The following is a 22,392-nucleotide window of genomic DNA, read 5'->3' as shown; positions in this document are numbered from 1 at the left end:
GCTCTGCTTCACCCCATCCCGAAGGGCATCTCCGGACCTGTCTTTAGCTCCCGTAACGTAGCACACTTTGACTTACCTAACTTGGAACATCAAGTTTTTTAAAGTAATTATTAGGGATAACAGTACAGACTGACTTGCCACAGAGTATGTTTGAACACAATGCAAATACAAATGCTAATTAGGTCACACGTGATTGACACAAGGAGGAATGATGTCAGTAGAAAGTGGAAGTTGAAGGGCATTTTCCCCAGCGTGTTAACGTTCCTTACACGAAGTAGCTGGAGCTGAACATGAAAGGAATAACACGGTTGAACACACCTAGGTGTGGAGGAACGGGCCACCATTCATGGCATCCATTCTTGCTTTTGCGCCTGGCCAAGTGCTTTTTCCTGGCAGTGGTTGGCTGGGAGAAGCCGGCAGGGGACGGGGACGTCCTCCGAGACTTTGTGCATGTTGCTCTCATCTCCATTCCTTAGCAGCCTGAGTCCTCCCCAATCCCTTCCTTCAGCCTGTGTCATCTTTTTAAAATTTTTTTATGTAAAGACTTAATTTAACTATCTTTTAAAAACATTAATTTGGATTTAATATGGCTTTGCAACAGTGCTAGGATAATACTTATTAGGGTTTATAATGTAAGTGCTTTGGTAGGGGTTCTGTTAGTGTTAGTGCTCTGGTTACAACATTGTATAGTCTTGCCCCCCTGTGACCACATTTTCACTCTCTTGCCTGTCCATGTGCTGTGCTGTGTTGCAGGCGTTTTCAGGAAGATACGGAGCAGAAATGTTTGTGGTACAGCTGTCAATAACGTTGAGGTGATCAGCCAACCAGACAGGTGTCACTTAGAATGTGATCAGCCTTGTCACCTGAGACTTTTCATAAGAATGGAAACTGTGAAAACCGTATCCATGTTCATTTTTATGAAGCATAGAACTGTCTTCCTGTTAAATATGACATGAACTAAAGGCCCAGTGCACAAATTCGTGCACCAGTGGGGTTCCTCAGCCTCACCTGCACCCTCTCGCAATCTGGGACCCCTTGGGGGATGTCGGCCTGTGGGGATCGTACTGAAATTGGCAGTCTGACATCCCCTGAGGGATGTAATAGTGCGCCAAGTGCAGGTGGCTGGGGAGGAGCTCGTGCTGCTCCACTCATCCCAGCCCCACTGTGCCTGCTGCAGCTGCCACTCGGTAAGCTTGCTAAGTGGTGCTCCTGCTGTGGGAGTGCAATGACCACCAGAGGCAGCTGCTGCATTGAGTGTTTTCCCCCTGGTGGTCAGTGCGCATCATAGCGACCAATCGACTGGTTGTTCGGTCGTCTGGTCGTAACAGTCGCTTAGGCTTTTATATATACAGATAATAACTTTTAAATAAAGGGTAGAAGTGCCATGTTTCAAGCGGCCGCCCCTCCGGGGACTTCCTGCACTGCCTTGGTGGGGGTAGGTTTCCAGGCTTTGAAACTTGTTATTCCTGCGTGGAAACACTGTGTGCTGCCTCGCGCACGAGCAGTGGTCAGTGTCACCACGCATTTCTCACTTTCTATTAAATTTGTTCATTGGGCATGAAACAAGACTATCCTTCAAGTGTTCCTGCTAAGACATTTTCTCCTGTCATCATGCCAGAGCCTGCCGGGTTTTTTTTGTTGTTTTTTTTTTAAGGCAGGCGATGCTCCTGGAAATTGACCACCAAGTTCTCGGTGACGTTGGTAAACCCTCACCAGGGCACTTACATGCCTGCGGTAACCCCGCTCTGCTTCACGTCTCCACCCGCTTCTGAGATCCTTTAGGGCTGAGACCGTTTACTATTGGGCAGCATCACATGCTCCTAGAACAGTGATGGCGAACCTATGACACGCGTGTCAGAGGTGACACGTGAACTCATTTTTTTGGTTGATTTTTCTTGGTTAAATGGCATTTAAATATGTAAAATAAATATCAAAAATATAAATCTTTGTTTTACTATGGTTGCAAATATCAAAAAATTTCTATATGTGACACGGCACCAGAGTTAAGTTAGGGTTTTTCAAAATGCCGACACGCCGAGCTCAAAAGGTTCGCCATCACTGGCCTAGAAGGAACAAGAATGCATGTTTATAGAAATAAACGTTGACTAGGATTCTCACTCAGAGAAGAACGTTCAGAAGGCAGGTGCAGAGAGCACGCGCTGGCTGTGGTTATGAGAAGGAGCCCTTCACGGTCCGCGTGTCAGAGATCTTTTCCCGAGGCTGTTTCCTCGGAAGCTCCGTGCGCTGTGGAACGCCCTTCTCAGTCTTTTCTGACGCGTTTGGGTCCACAGAGCTCTGCAAGCAGCGTCCGGGCGGCCCTGGTGCCTTCCTCTCCGCTCTGTTCACCCACTTCCCAGCCTGACCCTGTGCCTCCCGTGCAGCTGTGCTTGGCGCCCGCGTGACACTCGTCACCCGCGTCGGTGATCGGGCGCAGCTTGTGAACCTGAACCGGGTTTTCTGTGTCTGCTTGAGCCGTGGCTGCTGCCTGGAACCTGAGCTCTCTGCTGTCTGACGTTAGTCAAGTAACCCAGTCTTTCCTTCTGATTTTTGTCTCTTCTTGTTGTATGCCTCTCGTATTTTCACCTTGGAGGAGTCTGACCCCAATTAATCCTGCTTTTGCTAATCAGTAAGTGCTGGGGTCCGGCCCCAGCGGGTCCAGGGGTCCCCAAAGGTGTGGACGGAGTCGGCGAAGAAGGAACGATACAGAGATAGCGTTCAGTTGATCATCATAGCCGGGTTCCCTCGCTAGGGTCTCCAGCCAGGTTCTGTACAGGTACTCCAGTCAGGTTCAGTGTCCAGGTTCCAGTCAGGTTCTCCTGCCAATCTCTGTAGTCAGGTTCAGTCCAGGATCCCTTGCCATGTTCTCCCGCTAGGCTCTGTCTCTAGGCTCCGAGGCCAGTCCCTCTCCAGGATCCTCCGGCATGCTCTCTCCAGCGAAGTTCTTCTGTCTCTAGAGAACGTTCTGTGTAGGTTCTGTGCCTAGGCTCTGTCTCTCTTGGTCCTGTCTTCCAAGCCCTGTGTCCTTAGTTCTGTGTTCTGAGTTCTGGGTCTTTCTGTCTTGTTACAACTGTATTTATACCAGTTGATTCAATCCTATCAATCTCTATTACAAAGGTTAGGGCATTTCTTATCTCCATTCCAGGGAGAAAAGATTATGTAGTTTAAGCATGATTGTTCGTAGTTAAAGGGATTAATTACCCGCCTGGCACTTAGTTGAGGGGTTTTATTCCCTCCCTAACTTCAGGGGAAAATCCCTACCTGGGGATTCAACCTTTCTCGGAGGGGTGACCTTGGTTAAAACACAGCGCCAAGAAGGTGAGCAAACATATTAAGAACCGTATGCCATATATGCCAGGTCCCTTGAAACAGCAAGGATGGACTGGCTCCCGGCAAATTCCCCCTTTTTTATTTTTTAAAAGCAAGCATTAAAAAGAAAAACCTCAAATGCTCTCTTATATCCATTTTAAGAGTAGGATTGGCGCTTTCCGCTATTACCTGAGTCCTGATCTATCATCCCAGGGAGAGCTTGCCAATCCTGCACTTTCCCAGGGTAGAAAGGCTGCAGTGGGGTTAAGGATAAGGCTCCTTGGGCCTACCTTCTCCCATGCCATTACATTTACCTTTCCTTCCTCAGAAAAGCATGGACATACTTCTTGTATAAAACGTTCTGTCTGACTGGGAGTAACCTTAATTCCTCTGCTAGCAAGCACATATGTTAAAAGATCAATACAGAGTCTTTTTTCTTTAGACTCAGTATGGCACATCTTCTTAATCTAAAGATCAATACAGAGTCTTCTTTCTTTGGACTCAGTATGGCACATCTTCTCAATCTAAGTTCTGTACTATCCACCTTCTTACCCTATTTATCCTCTATAGGGGGGTCTGTAGCACCCTGGTGGAGTCCTATCCGTCCCGAGTGTGGGGGCTTTCAAGGGGAGGGGGGCTTACCTAAGGGAATCCTGTTCCAGGGATTCCCAAAGGTGTGGACAGAGTCGGCGAAGACTATCCACCCTCTTCCTACGGTGGAGTCCTATCCGTCCCGAGTGTGGGGTTCTCAATGGGGGGGCTTACCTAAGGGAATCCTGTTCCAGGGGTTCCCAAAGGTGTGGACGGAGTTGGCGAAGACTATCCACCCTCTTCCTACGGTGGAGTCCGATCCGTCCCGAGTGCAGGGCGCTTACCTAGGGGTCCCTGTTCGGGCGCCAGATGCAGGGGTCCAACCCCAGCGGGTCCAGGGGTCCCCAAAGGTGTGGACGGAGTCGGCGAAGAAGGAATGACACGGAGACAGCGTTCAGTTGATCAGCAGCCTAGCCAGGATCTCCAGCCAAGTTCTGGTCTTGATCTCCAGAGAGGCTCTGCTTCGGATCTCCAGCGAGGCTCTGCAGCCATGTTCCCTCGCTAGGTTCCCCAGCCAGGCTCTGTCCAGGCTCTCCAGTCAGGTTCAGTGTCCAGGTTCCAGTCAGGTTCTCCTGCCAATCTCTGTAGTCAGGTTCAGTCCAGGATCCCTTGCCATGTTCTCCCGCTAGGCTCTGTCTCTAGGCTCCGAGGCCAGTCCCTCTCCAGGATCCTCCGGCATGCTCTCTCCAGCGAAGTTCTTCTGTCTCTAGAGAACGTTCTGTGTAGGTTCTGTGCCTAGGCTCTGTCTCTCTTGGTCCTGTCTTCCAAGCCCTGTGTCCTTAGTTCTGTGTTCTGAGTTCTGGGTCTTTCTGTCTTGTTACAACTGTATTTATACCAGTTGATTCAATCCTATCAATCTCTATTACAAAGGTTAGGGCATTTCTTATCTCCATTCCAGGGAGAAAAGATTATGTAGTTTAAGCATGATTGTTCGTAGTTAAAGGGATTAATTACCCGCCTGGCACTTAGTTGAGGGGTTTTATTCCCTCCCTAACTTCAGGGGAAAATCCCTACCTGGGGATTCAACCTTTCTCGGAGAGGTGACCTTGGTTAAAACACAGCGCCAAGAAGGTGAGCAAACATATTAAGAACCGTATGCCATATATGCCAGGTCCCTTGAAACAGCAAGGATGGACTGGCTCCCGGCAAGTAAGAGCTGCCCAGACCCGGGCCCTTACAAATTCTGATGATAAAGTTGAACAGTAGTCACAAGTTGTTGGCTTTCTGAAATGTTCATTCCTGCCTGGTCCCCAAACCTGATGGTTCTTATCACAGATGTGGAGCATTTTCCCGTCATAGTGGCGCTCCCTCTCCCAGGAGCTCCTGGTGCTGCATGACCGCCACACGCTTGTCCGGAAATGATTGTGTGAGGACTCAGTGTCTCTGTCACTGAAATGTTCATTTCACTCCAGACCCAAAAAATGGCCATGAAAGAGCATTCAGACTCTCCTTACACTTCAGTTCGGAGCACCAGGCTCATGGCTGCCTGCTGCGGTAGAAGTTGGTAAGCACTGGGAAGTTGAGTATCACTGGCATGAAAGGACTTGTCAAGGGACAAATCAAATCCTATATAATAAAAGCCTAATATGCTCAGTGTCCGGTCATCCGTTCAACCAATCAAAGGGTAATATGCTAATGATATGCTAAGGCTGCTCAACCACTCGCTATGACATGCACTGACCACCAGGGGGCAGATGCTCCAACCAATAGGTTAGCTTGCTGCTGGGGTCTGGCCAATTGGGACTGAGCAGGACAGGCTGAACATGTCCTGGAGCCCTCCCTGGGCCCAATCGTGCACCAGTGGGGTCCCTCGGCCTGGCCTGCACCCTCTCACAATCCAGGACCCCTCGGGGGATGTTGGAGAGCTGATTTCAGCCCGATCTCACAGGCCAGGCCAAGGGATCCCACTGGTGCAGAAATTCATGCACCAAGCCTCTAGTTTAAGTGTGAAGGGTCAGATTTTAGAGTCGAAGAAACCTTGAGTGAGCATGTTCCAGCTCCACTTCACAGGTGAGGACATGGGGAGAGGAAGATGGAGTGAGTTGCCTGAGTTGCAGCCCAGAGCTGGTGGGTAAGGCGCTTGGACCTGTCGGGTTGTCAGTGACAAACTGTCTGCCTGATCGCTCTGCTCTTCACGATCTTCATGGTTTGAGTCACGTGCTGTTGGGATCTGACTGTAAGCAAAGTGTAGGGAGCAGTGTCATTGTTTAGAAATTGCAGTCACCTTCCCCAGCCACACTGCCCTGGGAGGGTCCCTTTCTTGTGCATAGTGGGTAAGACTCCCCGTGTCCACAGCGTTGCTGTCCACAGCTTCAGTTCCCTGCAGTCAGCTGCAGGCTAACCCCTGGCCCTTCAGTCTGGTCCCTTCTGGACACACAACTTTGACCCCTGACTCTGCTCATAACCGTGCCTCCTCGTTCCCAATGATAGAGCAGCAGGGCCTGCGTCCTGCTCTGACTTCCTCAGAGACGCCCCCAGCCCCTCAGTGCTCACCTTCTATGACACGTGTACTTGGACACAGGACCCTGTTCCCGCCCAGAGGCTGTTTGCTCAGCAACCTTACCCTCTGAACACGGCTGAGAACCCAGCAGTGGGATGGGAAAAGGTGTCTGGATGATAGAAATCATGCTTATAAACTGAGAGTGAGGCCTTCTACCACCACTCAGAATTTGTTACTCATGCCAAAACTTATGTTGCCCTAGCTGGTTTGGCTCCGTGGATAAAGCATCAGCCTGCGGACGGAAGGGTCTCAGGTTCGATTACGGTCAAGGGCACGTACCTGAGTTATGGACTTGGACTCGATCCCCAGTGTGGGGCATGTAGGAGGCAGCCGATCGGTGATTCTCTCTCATCACTGATGTTTCTATCTCTCTCTCCCTCTCTTTTCCTCTCTGAAATCAATAAAAATATATTTAAAAAACAAACAAACAAAAATAACTTATTAGGTTTTCGATGATTAAAGTCCATTGTTCCTGTAGAAAAATTATAAACCCCAGAAAAGTCTAAAGGATACGTGTTACTCAGTTCAATTAACAAGTTGTATCCATTAGTAATAATTTTGATATGTTCTAATTTGTTTTCTCTGTACATATGTGTGTAGTTGGGGTTTTTTGTTTTGCTTTCATATTTTATTTTTTTATTGATTTTAGAGAGAGGGAGAGGGAGAAGGGGAGAGAGAGAGAGAAACATGGATTGCCTGCCTCCCACACACCCCCTATCGGGGATCCAGCCTACAACCCGGGCATAAGCCCTGACCCTGAATCAACCAGCGACTTTTTGGTGCATGAGACCACGCCCAGCCCACTGAGCCACATAGGCCAGGGCTTGTGTGTAGCTGTTTTTAAAACCAAGGTAGGATAATATGAAATATGAATTTGTGACCTTCCTTCCATTCTACAATATTATGGCAGGTCTGCACAAAGATAAGTGTACAAGATGTTGCTGGTACACATTTATAATAGTGAAACACTGGACACAGCTTAAATGTCTCTCCGTTGGAGAGGGGCTGATTAAATGGTGATGGAACCTGTGGTCTCTAACGGCTGATGAAGAGCCAAGGTGGACCTGCGTGTAGGTGTGTAGAAAGGTCTCTGGGACAGGGGAAGTGTGTCTCTGAGTGCACACATATGTGTACATACATAGACGTTAGGAAGAAGGGGTCCCAGGGTTCCTCGGGGCAGAGGTTCCAGCGGAGGGCAGGTGGAGAAAGGCCTGCATTTCACCCTGCACTGAGTCAGTGCCCTGGGAACTTCTGCAAAGAGAAATCAGTTCTTTGTTATGCATATTGCAAATATTTTCTTCACCTCTGTCATTTGCCGTTTGTTATCATGTCTTTTCAGGAGCAGTTTAAGAAATTTTTGTCACAAAATCTTTTTACGCGATCATTTCTGAATTTAGAGTCCTGCCTGGGAGGGCCTTTCTCACTTCAGGATTATACAGTGTCTTCACACACACCCCACTCGCAATTATTTCTTCATTTAATTTTTTTACAACTAATTATTTAATCCATTGGATCTTTTCTGTGTGGTCTGTGTGGTGGAATGCTTCCTAATGGGTATCCAGTTGTCCCACCACCATTCATTGAGCAACCAGCTTTCTATGCTCCCAATCCGACACATGCTTGGACTGCTGGTTAAAATTTGTCTACAATTGTGGGGGGGGGGGGGGGCGGTCTCTTTGTCTGCAAAGCCCAGCTAAGTGGTCCGTTGAGGTTGGACACGTGAGAAACACTTGTGATGAAGTGTCTGGTGCAACCCTGGCACTAAATGAAAGCTGCTGTTACAACATGGAAACGTAAATAGCAGGAAGAATGTGGCTGCACCGCTTGCAATGCCAGGGTGGGGCGTGAGGGTAGAAAGCCCTACTTGGGTCAGAGCACCGGACCAAGCCCCGGACTGCGGAGTGCAAAACAAAACAAGACCAAAGCTCTCAAGCTGCATCAGGAAAAGGGGTTCATTGTAAGCCCATAGTAGTGGCCACTCAGTGACTCCTAAGCAGGGCCAGGCCTCAGGGCAGTGAGAGGTGAGCTGCTGGGAATTAACCTCCTTCCTCCCGCCCCCCCCCCGCACCCCATTACCCTGGTTCATTGCCCTCCCCACTTCTGTTCCTGCAAGTTTCTCTACAGATGGTCCCTGGAAGCCATTGGCCCTGACAGTCCAGCCCCATTTTAAAATCCCAAGAGAATCTAATGAAACGTGTCTTCACCCCCCGCCCACCCTCCCACCCCGCAATCAGTTCTGGTCGCTGGGATGGGAGGTGTTGTATTGTCTGTGGGGTGGCTGCTTTCAGAGATCTTCGGGCAGACGAAAACAGAAGTCTGTTGGGCGGGAAGAGAAATGTCCTTCCTGCTGCTGCCCTGTAGGTAGCCCGAGAGCCATGGCTCTCCTCTGCTTTTTAAAAGCAGTAAGCCTATATATAGAAACATGTAAAAGCTAGCCCCGAGCAGTGGTGAGGGAGGGCCAGTGTGTTTTCGCATCCTCACCGTCGCTGCCTCTCACAGTATCACCGTCGCTGCCTCTCACAGTAGGAGGTTCGGGAAGGCACTTTGGGGTGGCCAGCATTTCTGAACTTCTTAAAAAGCTGTGATAATGCAGAGGCTATGGAAGTGGCCCTGAGCTCAGACTGGATTCATCATCTGCTTCTTGGAGCTTTGTGACTGGGTGAGTTACGTAAACACCATAAGCCTCAATTTCCCCATCAATAAAAGAATGTTATTCATAGTCCTGACCTCAGGGCTGCTCTGAAAGCTAAATGAATGTCAAGTTTTAACCCATCACAGGGTGCTCGGTGATGTCTTCCTAAATGTTTGTTTGGTGGTTTTTAATGAATAAAGACTCTGCCTCTGACTGTGCATTCTGTGTGCATGTTCTGCCTTGCCCAGGTTTTGAGACTTACATTCTGTAGTAATTTATATTCTGAAAATAATGTATCATTAGACGTATAATGAAACTACTTTTTAAAAGCAAAATCAGCCTGGCTGGCATGGCTCAGTGGTTTAGCATTGACCTACGAATCAGGAGGTTACAGCTCAATTCCCGGTCAGGGCACATGCCAGGGCTTTGGGCTTGATCCCCAGAGTGGGGCATGCAGGAAGCAGCTGATCCATGATTCTCTCTCATCACTGATGTCTCTATTTCTCTCTCCCTCTCCTTTCATCTCTGAAATCAATAAAAAATATTTAAAAAATATAAAAGCAAAATCACCTTCCAGATTGTATTTTTAAAAGTTGCTTCACTCCTCCCCACCCGGCTGGTGTGGTTCAGTGGTTGAGCGTCAGCCTATGAGCCAAGAGGTCCTGGTCCGACTCCCGGTCAGGGTACAGGCAGCTGTTCTGGTGAGGATGCTCTGTCATGGTGGACGGGCGTGGTGCTGGCTGAATTTCCTGACAATGACTCGTGCTGTGTTCTCTCTTCCAGGATTCCCATTTGCTACAGTTTACTTGCATCCGTTGTTCGTGTTGTTTATTTGTTTACATCCTGCCCCATGCCAAGAGGGGCTTGTAAATTATTCAGTAAATATCATCAGTTATTGCTGAAAATGATGTCGGGTTTGGGGTGGACCTGCTTTGGGGGCAAGGTCCCTGCAAGGTGGCTGCTGCTGCCCACCATGTAGTCCTGATGCCTCTGCTGATGCTTGTGCCTGGGGCCCTGGGCTCTCACTTTTGTGTGTTTGAGATGCCAGCGTTGTCACTCACACTTGGAAAAAGGAACAGGAATGAGTCTTATTTCAGTTTTCAGATTTCTGGCCAAGTCTAGAGTAAGCCTCTGGCTGTGTATTAGCCCACAGCCTGTGGGCACAGGAATTGTATGAATGGAAAGTTTCAACCACGTCTGCTATTCTGAAAACACCCCGTCAGTCTATAGAGGAACCGTGTGCACAGAGGCCATCGCTCCTTTCTTCCTTCCCCCATGCTGCCCTCAGTTAGTCCAGACGGGACTCTGAACCCCCCGGGTGCAGCCCCCCACTCACCGTCACTTCCGGTGCCCGGGAGGGAAGACCAGGAGGTCAGTGCGGCAGAGGCGTGCCCAAGTCCGCTGGGATCCCGCAGGTGTGCACGGAGCCCTTGCACAGCCCTGACCTCTGGCCAGACAAACCGCCCCCCAGGCTGCCTTTCCGCCCTGGAGGCCCTCGGCCGATCCTGGCCTTGGGGTGGCACTTTGGAAGTAGCAAAAGGACCAGGTTGGGATGAACCACAGAAAAAGAGCACTGAAGGACAGGAGCTCTCACGGGCTAATATGTCCTCAGCGCCCAAAATGTTAAGTCCCAACCCCAATACCCTGGGAATGGGATGAGATTGAACTAGAGCAGTGGCTCTCAACCTATGGGTCGCGACCCCTTTGGGGGTCGAACTACCCTTTCACAGGGGTCGCCTTAGACCATCGGAAAACACATATATAGTTACATATTGTTTTTGTGATTAATCACTATGCTTTAGTTATGTCCAATTTGTAACAATGAAAATACATCCTGCATATCAGATATTTACATGACGATTCATAACAGTAGCAAAATTACAGTTATGAAGTAGCAACGAAAATAATTTTATGGTTGGGCGTCACCACAATATGAGGAACTGTATTAAAGGGTCGCGGCATTAGGAAGGTTGAGAACCACTGAACTTGAAGTTAAAATAAGGCCACTAGGTTGGGCGCTAATCCAGTGTGTGTCCTCATAAAAGGGGAAATTTGAACACACAGACAGACACGCATGTGTAGAGGGAGGAGGATATGAAAACGGGGTCACTTACCACCCAAGGAGCAACCGAGGAGACCGGGGCTGGAGCGCCTCCCTCACGGCTGCAGAAGGAGCCGCCTGCCCACAGCTTGACTCCAGGGCCTGGCCCCGAGCCAGCGCCTGCCTGGGAGCTGCTCGGAAGTCCTAGTGTGTGCCCTCTTCCTGGGGTGAGCCCACAGCCCCATCTGCTCGCTCCAGCCCACAGACTCTGCTCATTGTCACTTAAGTTCCACATTGTTTCCCTGCCCACATTTTGGCCTAAAGATTGTCCCTGACTCTTCTCTGTTGTTCTCTCTGAATCCTTCCCGAGACTTCCTGCTGTTCTTCTTGAATCTTATCTGTCATCTTCTAAACTATACCTGGGACTGGTGTTGAGGAGGTGGAATAAGGCACGGACTCAGACAGTGGTTGCCGTGAAGGAAGAAGTGTTTTATCCTGAGTCCCCCAGAAGCCACAGTCGCAGCAAGCCCCGCAGGGCCACACGGGAAGCCCCGGTGAGATGGTCGGGCAGGGAGGGGACTGCGGCCAGCAGCCTTCATTTCCCTGGAAGAGGGAGGAACGGGCGAAGCTAAGGAAGCAGGGATACAGCTTATGATTGGACAGTTGGAGATCCTTGGTGGGCCCTGGGTTCTGTCCCTAGTTGTCCATAGGTGGCCCGGGGGTGATTATGGCAGGGGAATAGTGTCCCCGAATGTAGAGTGTGGTAAAGAGAGGGGTGGGTGGTAGCATCTCAGAGGTATGATGGAAGGTGAGTTGTGAGTCAGGTCCACAGGCCCCTAGTGCCAGAGCATCAGGAATTTAGAAAACTAAGGTATTACATTTGTCCTCTCCTAGCCTGGCCCGCCACTGCCCCAGCCCCAATATATAATACTTTCAACAATAAAGAATTTTAAGATGGGAAACCAAGATGGCGGCATAGGTAAACACCGGAGTTTGCTGCCTCGAACAACCACTTCAAAAATACAACTAAAAGACAGAACGGACATCATCCAGAACCACAGGAAGGCTGGCTGAGTGGAAATTCTACAACTAGAAGGAAAGAGAAAAGCATACCGAGACTCAGAGGAGGCGCAATACAGAAGTAAAATACTAAGGTGTGGAGGTGCATGCGGAGCAGGCTGGCGGCTGAGGGCTCGGTTGTCGTTTTCAATCGGGAGGGAGTCTCAGGCTCTGAGCTCCAGTTCTGGGCGAGTCTCTAGGGACCCAGACTCATACGGGAGAAGCAGGACTGTCTGGCATCGGTCGGAACTCGAGGGCAGCTTTCTCTCCGTGGGGCTTGCAGCGATTACCGGGACACTGAGAAGCAGAGCCTCTGAGGGCTGGCCTGAGAGCAGCCATAACTGCTAGCCCTGCCCTGTTGATCCCGTGGGACCTGCCCTGCCCAAGCCCTGCCGGGAGGCTTTTGCTGGATAGCCTCAGGCAAAGGCTAGATTAGCACCTCCCTAGAGATCCAGGAGCCAGGAAACCCAGAGGTCAGAGTGGGACCATCCAGTTTGGAGCTCCGTGAAACCATAAAGGACACACTCAGGGGGCAGACTCAGTGAGCACCAAAGCCCCATTGAAGCAAGTCTTGCTCCAGAGGGGTGTCTCCAGCACAGAAGTTCTCCCACTGCAGACACAGCTGATTCTCACAGCCAATTGGCCTGGAGGTCAATTCCTCCCAGTGATAACTACAACAATCAAGGCTTAACTCCAACAAGACTGTGCACAAAGACCACAAGGGGGTGCACCAAGAGTGTCCTCCTCAGGTAATTGAGGAGGCTGAACCACTGGGCCCTAGAGGACACTCAGCACAGAAAACCACTTAATCAACACAGGGAAGCATTAAAAAAATGTGGAGACAAAGAAACAGGACACAAATGATAGAAATGGAGGAAAGCAAACTACTGGACATAGAGTTCAAAACCACACTTTTAAGGTTTTTCAAGAATTTTCTAGAAACTGCCGATAAACTTAATGAGATCTACAAGAAATCTAATGAGACCCTCGAGGTTGTGATAAAGGACCAACTAGAAATTAAGCATACACTGACTGAAATAAAGAATATTATACAGACTCCCAACAGCAGACTAGAGGATTGCAAGAATCAAGTCAACGATTTGAAATACAAAGAAGCAAAAAACACCCAACCAGAAAAGCAAAATGAAAAAAAAATCAAAAATACGAAGATAGTATAAGGAGCCTCTGGGACAGCTTCAAGCGTACCAACATCTGAATTATAGGGGTGCCAGAAGAAGAGAGAGAGCAAGATAGTGAAAACCTATTTGAAGAAATAATGACAGAAAACTTCCCCTACCTGGTGAAAGAAATAGACTTACAAGTCCAGGAAGCGCAGAGAACTCCAAACAAAAGGAATCCAAAGAGGACCACACCAAGACACATCATAATTAAAATGCCAAGAGCAAAAGACAAAGAGAGAATCTTAAAAGCAGCAAGAGAAAGAAACCCAGTTACCTACAAGGGAGTACCCATACGACTGTCAGCTGATTTCTCAACAGAAACTTTGCAGGCCAGAAGGGAGTGGCAAGAAATATTCAAAGTGATGAATGCCAAGAACCTACAACCAAGATTACTTTATCCAGCAAAGCTATCATTCAGAATTGAAGGTCAGATAAAGAGCTTCACAGATAAGAAAAAGCTAAAGGAGTTCATCACCACCAAACCAGTATTATATGAAATGCTGAAAGGTATCCTTTAAGAAGAGGAAGAAGAAGAAAAAGGTAAAGATTTAAATTATGAACAACAAATACACATCTATCAACAAGTGAATCTGAAAATCAAGTGAATAATCTGATGAACAGAATGAACTGGTGATTATAATAGAATCAGGGGCATAGAAAGGGAGTGGACTGGCTATTCTTGGAGGGGAAAGAGGTGAGAGGGATGTAGGAAGAGACTGGACAAAAATCGTGCACCTCTGGATGAGGACAGTGGATGGGGAGTAAGGGAGGATGGTGGGGTGGGAACTGGGTGGAGGGGAGTTATGGGGGGGAAAAAGAGGAACAAATGTAATAATCTGAACAATAAATATTTAATTAATTAAAAAAAAGAATTTTTAAAAAAGATTCAGAAGACAAAATAAAATAGATATTATAAAATTTTTTTTAAAAAAGAAAACAGAAAATGAGCAAATTCCTAATCAGTTAACAAGGCCCCTGGTAAATGTGGCAGGGTACAGGTCCTCTCTTGTTAAAGAATATCCAGAAAATCCAGTATTCTTATTTCACACCACCTACCCAGGAGCCCTGCTGTTTGGTTTGCATTTCTTCTTCCTTTGGAAGCTGTGTCCCTCAGAGGAAAGCGACACTGAAATGCCACTCGTAGCCCACGTTTTATCTCCGGCACCCAGCATCCTAGAGTCACATCTGGCTTTCTCCTGCCCCCGTTGGTCCCAAGTCCTGGTATGTGTTTTCCTCTGTTTATTTTCCTTTACTGTTCCGGTGCCAGCGCAGAGGAACCCCGCGCTGATTCCCATGTCCTTCCAGGAGGCACAGGCGGGACGGGGAGAGGCCTCACTCCGCTCCTGGGGCCTGGCCCCTTCCTCCATCTTCAGAGGCAGCAACAGTGAGTCGTGTGCTTCTCTCCTCGCCTCCTCTCTTTGCCTCACGCTGGCCCTTCTTCTGTGATCACCTCTCCCTCCGATCTCTTTGGCCTCCTCTTCCACTGCTAAGGACCTTGAATCACCTTGGACCTGCCGGATACTCTGGGGAATCTCAGAGTCCTGCATCACATCTCTGAAGTCCTGTGTCTGTCCACGGGTTTGGGGGATTAGGATGTCGACATCCTCTGGGGACTGGCACTCTGCCTACCAGGCAGTGAGATTCAGTGCTTCGACTTTGGCCGGGTCTGTTGGGAGGAAAACCTTTCTCGCTGGGACTCCTGTGCCTCAAGCAGCTGGCAGTGATCTTGGAACTCGGAAGAGAAGTTTGCCAAAGAATGGAGCCCACCCTGAGCAAAACAGACCTGAATGCTGAAGGGAGCCAGGCCGTGTCCTGATGATGTCCTAGGGCCACCAAGACCCACTCCGAAGTTCCGGCCATCAAGCCAGCCGGTCCCCTGCACCATCATGACACGTCTCCGGGTAAGACTGGAAGCGAGGATCCCAGGGGCAGGGCATGACCGGCTCCCTTGCTGCTCTGCATGGCGGCAGCTGTGGACTGAGAACACCCGGACGGCCACCCACAAGCAGTGTTTCATGGTAGCGGATTGGTCCAGTGGGGGCAACTCCGATCTTGACTGCCCCCCCCCCAACCCCCGCCTCCTAATCTCTCAGGCGCCTGCTAACCTCTCAGGCTCTCATCAGCTTTTCATCCGTGAAATGATGGGGTTGGGTGGACAGGATGTTCTTGGTATCTGCATATTTAATGCTCATTAAACTTCTGCAGCGGGGCCGAGCTGGCAGCATCCTTTCAAAGGTCACTGAGCCCAATGTCCTCACTCGGCTGAGGGGACGGAGGCGGGAGGAGCTTCCTGGAGAAGGACTGGCTGTGCATGGCCGAGCGAGAAGCAAGGCTGGGCCGCTCAGCCCACTCCGCCTGTCCCCTGCCTGGTGAAGTACGTGTGTGTACTCACGGGCGTTTCCCCCGAAAGTCTGTGGAGTCCAATGTCATTCACCGAATGAACGCAGATATCTGAGTCTCAGCCTGAGAACTGACATAACATTTGCATGTCTCCTTTTGCTAAGTGTATTTTTGTAAAATAGAATTATTCCATCATGCCAGTTTCCTCCGTTTCACTTCTCACAGTCATTTTAGTGCCAAAGAATTAGCTGGTTCTAGAACAGCGGTTCTCAACCTGTTGGGTCGCGACCCCTTTGGGGGTCAAACGACCCTTTCACAGGGGTCGCCTAAATACACCCTGCATATCAGATATTTACATTATGATTCATAACAGTAGCAACGAAAATAATTTTATGGTTGGGGGTCACCACAACATAAGGAACTGTTTTAAAGGGTTTCGGCATTAGGAAGGTTGAGAACCACTGTTCTAGAATCTTCTCAGCCATTTCAGAGATCAAGGAGACAACACTAACTTGTGCATCGCAGTGTAAATCCTGGCGGATTGTGGGCACGGCTGGTCTGAGTCCCTGCCCCTGCTTCTTCCTGGAGCAGCCTGGTGGACCCGTGAAAGGACTGCGCCAGCCACCCCAAACTAGTGGTTTAAAATGACAACGACATTCCTCTTCCTTAGGAATGGGCTGCTTGGGCGGAGCTCGGGGGTCAGCTCCTTTCTGTGGACTGGACATCAGCCACGGCGGCTCCGACGTGGAGGCTGGTGCCATCCGCAGGCGCGCTTGCCCGTCTGCCCCTTGGTCTGCACCGCCGTCCACCTGGGCTTGTCGCTGGGGCTGCTGGCCGGGCACCGCGGCCACTCTGTGTGGCTTGCTCTTCCTCACGCGGTGGGCTGGGCTTCAGGACCCAGTGTCCCTGTCACATTTTATCTGACGAGACAGCACACAGGCCGCCCCAGGGTCAAGGGGGTGGGATAAACGGCCCCTTGTGTGCAGCCGTGGAAGGGCACAGGGACTGGGGTGCTCCCTGTGCAGCCTGGCACCGCTGCAGGGCAGACCCCGGGTGGTGCCGCAGCAGGGGTTCCCTGGGCGACCCAGAGAGGAGGCGCCCTGCTGGGCTCAGTGTTGTGTTTATTTGTTTGGGTTTTTGTTTGTTTTCTTCTTTCACCACCGGATCAGAAATGAGAGGCAGGGTGGTGTGGGCTGGTCCCTCCTCCAGCCTTAGGGTAACTGCTCTTCCCCTAAGGGCCTGTTTGATACTTTTGGCCATAAGAGATTCAGGGAGGATGGAATTGGAAGGCTGATGAGTCCCCGACCTGCGAGTTGGTGTGATTGGCATTTGCCTCCAGTGCCCTGCAGTTCCTCACCTGCCTCTTTCCGCACCAGCCTACAGGAAGCCGCCTCCTCTGCCACCATCTCCTCTGCCACCGATGTGGCACCTGTGGCCCAACCTGCGTGGGTGCCGAGGGCACAGCCTGCGAGAGGCACCACAGCTCACTTAGGAGGTCCCAGTCCCATGAAGGTCCGCGTGCAAACCCTAAGCTGGAACAGCTCCTGATGAGGTAGAGCTGAATGGAGACATGGCCGAGGACTAGCAAATGCAGTAGCCTCTCAGGGAAGTATGTGTAGTACAAAACCCCCGAAGCTTATGGAACTGGAAGCATTGTGTCCGCATTATAAAACGCTTTCTTCAGATGCACTAAACACAGTCACTGCAGAGAGCATAATTACTCTCCTGGAAGATGAGGAGGAGCACATTTCTCATGTCACAGAGCAAAGAAACATATGGATAAAATTTTATACATCCGGACAGGCAGAACTGGAAGAAGTGGATGAACACCAGACTGCTTATCGGCAGCTCCAGGAGCCAGAAGGCGATCACTGAGCAATATCTCTAGACCAAGCATGTCAAACTCGCGGCCAGTGGGCCGCTTGCCTCGTTTATTTAGATCTAGACTATTGGGACAAGACGATTATGATCAGAACTTCCACATCAAGCCCAGTTGCCGTTTATTGGCAAGGCCTTGGAGTTTATACTCATGTAACTTACCTGTTTATTATTCATGCGTCTTACTACTTATTAAGGCATGAAGGCCTCAGGGTTTATTATTCATCTAACGTAGCTGGGGGAGATAATTGGCAAAGTGGCAAATTTGATAGAGATCTCCAAGCTCTGGAAGGCAGGAGGACAGAACACAGGAGTGAGCAGCGCATCTGGGGATGAGTACATAGTTTAGCCTAAAGAGATGAGGTGTTTTTTATACCAGGAATCTCTGGAATATGAGTAAGTGATGATTATTAGTAAATGATGATTATTGCAACAAAATAGACAAACTGTAAGGGAAAAGCCTACTAATAGCCATCAAACTCAGGAGTGGGGAGTGGAAGAGGGTCCCCGGAAAAATGAACATTAGGAAAGAGGAGTGAGGAAGGACTTCATTTTGCTCCACGGATTTGTTAATAGGGACGAATAGATTCAGTGATGATTTTAGGGGTGACAGTTTCTTTATGAACGATTTAGGGCTCTCCCCTCCTGGGGAATTGCAGGTGGACATCTCATGGCTGACCTGGATGGTGTCGACCCCAGACCAGCTGAGGTTTGGATTACTTTGCTTGTGGAAGTTTCCCCCGTAAACCTTGACCTCAGCAGCAGCATCGGCACCGTTGCCCCTGCACCCACAGCACCAGCCGAGACCACGCCTGCAGCTCCATTCGAGGCTGGGTATCTACCTGGGAGCCTTCCCAGTGGGGCTTGGAGATCGAGTCCCACGTGAGAAAGAGTGTGGGTTACAGGCAGTGGGAGAGCGACCTGGTGTGTGCGGTGTTAGCCACGGGGGAGCAGGGTAGGTAACAGTACAAGGAGGAGCTAGCGGACCGAGCAGGTGCCGCGAGCAGGTGCCGAAGGGACTCTGGGGTTGGGGAGGGCACCAGAGGAGTCAGCGCTGACTCATGGTTTCATCCCTTCTCAGGGAGGGAGTCAGGGTGTTTTTGGCAAAATAATATGTGTTGGTCCCTCTGAGCCCTGCCCTGCCAGGAATGCCAGGGAGCAAGGGAGTCAGGGCGGGGGGGGGAGTGAAGAATAAGCCCGTGTTCGTGGCCCTGGCCCTCTCCGTGGCCCTGGCCCTCTCGCCACAGGGAATCATCTTCCAAGCCCTGCCCATGGGCCTGGGGGCTCCCCAAGGGGAAGCCCACGGTCCTGTGGGACTGTGCACCAGGACTTTATCCTCCTCCTCCTCGTCACAGGCTCGCCTCGCGGAGACCTGTACTTAAGTCGCTTCCTGCTGGACAAGATCACAGGGTTATTTTTAAAACTGTGCCCAGAACCATGGACCAAAAAAAGACCTTGGCAAGTCATTGAGTCCATCCTTACAGTTCGGGGAGAATCACTCCCCCACTTCACCCCAGGGAACCCTCCTTCAGTGACAAAGACCAGGAAAAATGCGCAGGCGGGCCTGGACCCGTGCTTCTGCGGGTCAGCCCCCGTCTCAGGAAACCTGGTGGTGCCTACACGTCAGGGATCCAGAGCAGCCAGCCCGTCTCTGACAGGAGGCCCCAAACCGCGAGCAGGGGTCATGGTGCCAGGGCAGGCAGCGCTGTTTATTCTGTTCTGTGGCTCCAAGACCGTCCTGCTCCACCCTTAAAATCACAGTTCCCCAAGCCCTCAGAACTCACAGTGAAGAGGGGTTGTGTGTAGGGCCGCCGCAACCAAGTACCCAGACGGGGCTGAACGACAGAGGTTTGTTTTTCCCTGTTTCAGAGAGGAGAGACTGAATCAAGGCGTCGCCAGGCTGAGTCCTCCGCAGGCCTCTGTCTTTGGCCTGTGGAGGGCCCTCTCCCTGCGTCTGCCCGGAGCTTGCCCTGGGATGCCTGTGCTCATCTCATCAGGGCACCATCCCCTGGCCTGGGCCTGCATCGACCTTATTTTAGCTTTATCACCTCTGTGAAGACCCTGTCTCTAAAAAGGCACGTTCTGGGGTCCTGGGTTAGCACTTGAACGTATGAATTTGGGGGGAACACCGTTTAGACCACACCACCAGAGGTCAGATAAACACCAAGACCACTCTGTCTGCACCCCAAAACCACTTCTAAAATCATGTGGAAAGCCGCATTCTTCTCAGCCCTGGTCCATGTATGAGAACTTTTGAGAGATTAAAAAAAAGACTTTTAAAATAATACATTTATATGCATAAGAATATGTTATGTAATAATTTATATTAATAACTTGATTATACTATCCTATATAATAAAACCCTAATATGCAAATTGACTGAACGGTGGAATGACCGGTTGCTATGATGCACACTGACCACCAGGGAGCAGACACTCAATGCAGGAGCTGCCCCCTGGTGGTCAGTGCACTCCCACAGGGGAGCACCGCTCAGCCAGAAGCCCGGCTCATGGTTGGCAAGCACAGTGGTGGTGGCAGGAGCCTTTCCCGCCTCCACCGCAAGGCTAAGAAGCAGTAAGGGACAGCGAGCCGGTGGGCGGTAAGGAGCGAGGGATCCCGGACTGCGAGAGGGATCCTGGACTGCAAGAGGGTGCAGGCTGGACTGAGGGACTCCCCCTCCCCCCACATGAATTTCGTGTACTGGGCCTCTAGTTAATATATAACATGTGTATTCCTATGCATATATATGTAGTATTACAGGAAAGAATTGGTAGGCTTTGTATTAGAGATTTCAAAATAATGCCTGGATATATTGGATCCAGCAGGAAAATGTCCTGTTCTGGGACTCGGAACATCTGAAGAGAATATGAAATATATGCAGTCCTTTCAAAATTCCTCTTATAAATGTATTTATCTGGTTAACGTAGTGATATTACGATATGTTATTTATAACTTGGTATGTTCATAAATTTATCACGTGTGGCATAAAAATATTCCAGTTCACGTTATTTTGTAACGCATTTTATTTTATTTTTAAAGACTTTATTTGTTAGAGCAGATTTAGGTTCACAACAGCATTGAGAGGAAGGTGGAGAGGTTTCCCATGTGCCCTCTGTCTCCCCACACGACAGCCTCCCGTTGCCGGCATCACTCACCACGGCGGCGCAGGTGTCCTGGCCGCAGGTGAACCCGCGCTCACACAGCATGATCGCCCCGAGTCCTTCATTTGCCTTAGCGCCCACTCCTGGTCGTGTCCATTCTGTGGGCATGGACAAATGTACAAATACGTACATATCCATCAGTATAATATCATACAGCATATTTTCACTGCCTTAAATTTTTCTTTATTTTTATAATGTTGTAAGATACACGCAACATAAATTTACAGTCATAAGCATTTGTAACTATGCAATTCAAGGGCATTAAGTACATTCACACTTCTGTGCTACCGTCACCACCTTCTGTACGTAGACCCATCCATTCATCTTGCAAAACTGAAACTCTGTACCCATGAAGCAATATCTCCTATTTCCCACTTCCTCCCAGTCCCTGGTAACCCAGATTTACAATACACAGGCGGTCTGTTGTAGAAGAATGAGAAAAGTCAGCACAGCAGGGGAAGGACAGAGGAGTGGCTAGGACACTTTGACGTGTACCAGACATACTTTTGCCTCTGTCCATTCATAGGTGTAACTTTTTTACTGTGCACACTGGTTTGCAGCCTGCCCCTTTTTGCTTAATATATCTCAGGGCCTTTGCATATGAAATATGCCATCATTTTTAATACTCGCATGCAAATCCATTTATTTAAACAGCCCCCTTTGGATTCTGGGAGAAATATTTGGGTTTCCCCCAATATGTTCATACAGTGAAGGGCAGGACACAAAAAGTCAAGTACAAACGCAGACCTTAGTGAAACAATGCTCTGATGGACCTTTCTCAGAGTTTAATCTCTGTCTGCATCCTCAATTATTTCTGCAGGGTGAGTTCCTCCATTTAAGGTACTTTGATAAAGGTATTCTGTATTTTTAGACTTTTAAAACATTGCCAAATTGCCTTCAAGAAAGATTGTACCGTTTAATGCTTCCAACAGCTGTGGATGAGCACACGTACTTTCCATCTCCAGCAACCTTGGGTATTGTCTCTCAAAAGAATCAAAATAATAGGTGGGTAGCCTGGCCAGGGTGGCTCAGTGGTTGACCATCCACCTATGAGCCAGGTTACAGTTCAATTCCCAGTCAGGGCACATGCCCAGGTTGTGGGCTCGATCCCCAGTGGGGGTCGTGCAGGAGGCAGCCATTCAATGATTCTCTCTCATCATTGATGTTTCTGTCTCTCTCTCTCTTTCCCTTCCTCTCTGAAATCAATAAAAATACTTTTTTAAAAAAGGAATAGTTGGGTATGGTTTTAAAAAATTAAGTTATAGGGAAGGGCTTATAATGGATAGCTATCAGCCTTCTTACCCTAATCCAACCTCCCTCTCTCTCTCTCTCTCTCTCTCTCTCTCTCTCTCTCTCTCTCTCTCTCTCTCCCCCCTCCCCCTCCCTCCTCCCCTTCCTCCCTCCCCTCTCTGTAAATAATTTTCTATTCTGTTTCTTTCCCTGCCCCCTGGCACTTCTATTAGAATTTACTTCCAGAAGTCTTTCCTATGTTCTAATAGTTCTTTTTCATAACATCTAATTTGTGTTTTAAGGCATCTTTTTCTTCTTGAAGTCTCAGAAGAAACTAGTTAATAATGTGTTTTGCATCTTAATGTAAGCTTTGTCTGTACCTTAAAGCACTCAAAAGACAGATTTGTCCAAACATTAGAATAACTTTGCTGCTGTTTCTCCTCATTTCTCTCCTGTCCCTTAATTCCCAAGAG

General features: G+C 49.4%; 1 protein-coding gene across 4 annotated transcripts in view; it reads left to right on the top strand.

Annotated features, from left to right (window-relative positions):
• ARHGAP44 (Rho GTPase activating protein 44) overlaps nucleotides 1-22,392 on the top strand; it is a 188,658-nt gene that overhangs the window by 53,432 nt on the left and 112,834 nt on the right. The window lies entirely within an intron of this gene.

Source organism: Myotis daubentonii, chromosome 16, assembly GCF_963259705.1.
Source record: "Myotis daubentonii chromosome 16, mMyoDau2.1, whole genome shotgun sequence".
Classification (NCBI taxonomy): domain Eukaryota; kingdom Metazoa; phylum Chordata; class Mammalia; order Chiroptera; family Vespertilionidae; genus Myotis; species Myotis daubentonii.
This window is presented reverse-complemented; position numbering and strand designations above follow the sequence as displayed.